This window comes from Otolemur garnettii, unplaced genomic scaffold (genome assembly GCF_000181295.1).
Source record: "Otolemur garnettii isolate 467f Iridium unplaced genomic scaffold, OtoGar3 scaffold00022, whole genome shotgun sequence".
Taxonomy (NCBI): Eukaryota; Metazoa; Chordata; class Mammalia; order Primates; family Galagidae; genus Otolemur; species Otolemur garnettii.
Window position 1 is genome coordinate 19,908,619 of NW_003852417.1, and position 4,122 is coordinate 19,912,740.

Genomic DNA, 4,122 nt, shown 5'->3' on the forward strand with positions numbered 1-4,122 from the left:
CACCTCCAGGACTCAGCCCAGACTTCTGGGTCTCTGGCCCTCAGCCGGCCCACCTCCAGGACTCAGCCCAGACTTCTGGGTCTCTGGCCCTCAGCTGGCCCACCTCTGACCTCAGCCCAGACTTCTGGGTCTCTGGCTCTCAGCCGGCCCACCTCCAGGACTCAGCCCAGACTTCTGGGTCTCTGGCCCTCAGCCGGCCCACCTCCAGGACTCAGCTCAGACTTCTGGGTCTCTGGCCCTCAGCCGGCCCACCTCTGACCTCAGCCCAGATTTCTGGGTCTCTGGCCCTCAGCCAGCCCACCTCCAGGACTCAGCCCGGACTTCTGGGTCTCTGGCCCTCAGCCAGCCCACCTCCAGGACTCTGCCTTACCAGAGTGATGGTGGGGCTGGGGAAATGGACATGTAATGTGATGCCATATTGACTATGGATCAAAATTTCTATTATAATAAAACAGGGAATCCTGATATTTCTATCCCCATGGATATTTTAAAGTAAGAGAGGCTGATTTCAGCATAAAGTTTTGTGCTTCACAAACATGTTTGAACTTCACAAGCATTGTTATTTTTACTTTCGCTTATTCTTTCCCACTCTCTCCTTCTATGCACACTGGTATTTATTGTCCGTAGTTGCTAGTCATACTGTATATACCATTGTATTAGTCTTGGTCACTTCACACATTATAAACATTTTCCATGCTAAATTGTTTCACAGCACTTAAGAGGAAAAGCACAATGTGTATCATTCAAGTCAACAACTTCTAACTTTAACCCGAAGATTAACAGCAAGGAGTTTATAGGGATAAATTGAAGGACGAGGCATGAATTTGCAAACTCTTCTTCCCCAGGCGGATACTTCCCAGGGAGAAGTTGCCATTCACAGAAATGTGTAACCCAGAGGCATGGGGGGGATGCAGATGGTGGCAATCAAATGCACAGGACTCATTTGAGAAGCCAATGTCTTGTGGCAGAGACAATTGAAAAGTGGTCAAACTAGGACTTAAACCTCTGGCTGACTCCAAAGCTCTAGCTCTTTCTGCTATGACAACTTCAAAATGAGGGGGTAGAAATACTTTTTTTTTTTTTTCTTTTGAGACAGAGTCTCACTCTGTTGCTGGCATCATGGTACTTCACAGCAGCCCCATACTCCTGGGTTCAAGTGATCTTCTTCCTCAGTGTCCTGAGTACTAGGGGCCACAACACCCAGCTCGTGTTTTCTATTTTTAGTAGAGATGGGGTCTTATTCCTGCTCAGGCTGTTCTGGAACACCTGAGCTCAAGTAATCCTCCTGCCTCAGCCTCCTAAACTGCTAGGATTACAGGTGTGAGCCATCATACCCGGCCTAGACATCTGGGGTAGAAATATCTTAAATGATTTTCAAACTCTAAGGAGTCTTAGGTAGGGCAATGGCCGGTGGCCCCCACTTTTATCTGTTTACTATATTGGGCTTTCCTGTGAAATGTCTTGTGAGACATTTAGCAGGGATCTATCACAGCCTAGAGCATGCTTGACTCAGAGCTCTTACAGTCACAGCACCACTTAATAGGTGGTTCCCAAGGTCCCTCCTCCCTCCAACACACTCATAGTCAAGAATGGAGTTCTTCAGTGGTTTGACTCTGATAGGAAACATGGAATTGCTCCTTCAGAGCAACAATGTAAAAAGCGTGATTTCCTAAGGTCTGATTTCCATTCTTGACTCACTAGTGAGTATTAGAGGAACTCTAATCTAAAACTTTGTTACGAACATAGAATTCTTTTTTCCCTTCTTTATTGGTCCAGATTTATTGTTCTGGTTTCAGTGACATAATATAGATGCTAATCAGATTAAACAATAGCTTTGTACTCATCCAATTTTCTTAATGCGATTTTTCATCAGATTATTAAAACTTAAAGCTTTTTGTTGTTTTTCTTAACATAAGCACAATTCGTGTACATAGGAAAGTCAGACAATTCTTAAAAAGTAAAATGTGAATAATCTTATTGACTCAGATGATGATGGTGATGATGGTGTTTACATCGATTGAGTGGGCCAGGTTCTGTTGTAAATGCCTTATGTATCTTGTCTAATTGTGAAACTGAGCACCCACAGATGAAATTTAGCATTATTAGACAAGATTCCAAACCAGGAAGAGAGGAAAGGGCAAACCAAAAACTAAATGGAGTTTAGTTTTTCTGGCACCTGCTTGCTGAGGTGGTTGTAAGGAAGACTGATCCAGAAAGTTCCAGAATAGACCGGATCTATTATCAGAATAGACTCTGATTCTATTGGTTGAATGGGGCCTCTTTCTTCCTTCCTGCTCTGTGTTCTACTCCCCAAACCTGAGAAATATCCTTAGATCTTTGTCTCCCCCCTGCCCCCAGGTGTCTCTCATATGTAACAGAGAATTGTCCCTTCCCTTTGGAACTTAGCTCCGGTATGAGGACAGATGGTGCATGGGAAGGAGTGCTGGCTTGGAATAAGAATGTGGGGTTCAGGGGAGGCACTGACTGAAAATTCTTTTTGATTTTTATTTATTTATTTTTTTTCAGTTTTTGTCCAGGGCTGGGTTTGAACTGGCCACCTCCAGCATATGGGGCCAGCGCCCTACTCCTTTGAGGCACAGGCACCTCCCTGTTTGAGAATTCTTGCCTGACTTGTTAGATCACTGCTCAGCCACACATTATCAGAAGGACCTATGAAAAAACTGTGTCAATGTCTATATAAACTGTGGGACCGTTTGCTAATTCCCTGTAGGGAAATAACAGAAAACTCTAATTTCTGGAATTTGAACCAATATGCCCTGGGCTTTGGAAAATGATGGCTCCTAGTTGTACAAACTTCTCAAAATAGACTCTTTATTCTTGCATCGAATGAGTTTCACAATTTCCCAGGTTAACCAAGCAATAAGGGAGAAGCTAGCTAAAGGTCTTTCTTTGACAGCTCTGTGCATGTTTCCTTGGATTTCAATACTGTAACTTTTTCTGAGAGTTCAACAAAGATGCCCTTGGATGGAAGACTAGATAGCAGACTCAGTTCTCCTTCACACACATCCCTAAGAATGATTTACCTGTGCTGAATGGAGAATGGGACATCGACATCCACTGACACAGTCCTCATTGCTGAGAAACTTCATTCCCGCTTGCTCACAACTTTTTTAATACATCCCATTTATAAATTTAGAATTACCAAGACAAAACACCCCCTCCCAATCTTCAACAAGTATTTATAATAGTCTTTAAGGGAGACAAATTATGCAATACTGACTCTGAAGAATATCCTTGGGGCAGTGATTATTAAAATACTTTGACCTTATGAAAGGAGCATACCCGTGGACTGGATTAATTTCCTTTTGGCATTTATTCAGAGCATGAAGTTGATCTCTGCAAATTCTGATTTACAACGGTGTCAACATTTTAAATGGACGACTAATAAGGATAGTAAGAACGAACAAGCCCCTGACCTGTTGTATATCAAATGACTTTTTGTTTGCTGTTCTGATATTAAATGGAAATAAGTAGAAGGGGACCAATATTGAGAACTCATTTAAACCATGTTTAAAAATATTTGTATGAGCCTTTCAATTTTTTTTTTAACTTGCAGCATTAGTGAGGGTAATGGACATTTGTATTAGAATAAAGTTTGATGAGTTTATACACACATACACACACGTACACATACACGCATCCGTGAAACCATCACCACAATCAAGACAATAAATGTATCTACCACCCCCAAAGTGTCCTCATGCCTCTTTTTAGTTCCTGCCTGCTACCTCCTCTCATCCCACCTCTCATTTTGTTGATCTCCTTTCTGTCCTACCAGCTAGTTTTCATTGTCTAGATTATTATACAGATGAGATCATACTGTATTTAGTTTTTTGGTTTAGCTTCTTTCCCTCAACATATGTATACTGAGAGTCACTCGTATGTATCAATAATTCACACCTTTGTATTGCTGAGCAGTATTCCCACATAATTCACTTTTGATAATGGTCTGAAACTTCTCTTAAGAGAGTATGTTCAACTCTGAGGCAAGCTAAAATGAAGTACCCAGGCTTACCTCTCGTGCAGACTAGCAACTTTGAAATACTGCACTGTTGACATGAGAGTTAGATGTAAATTTTGTTTTCTTTACTTTTGCTTATA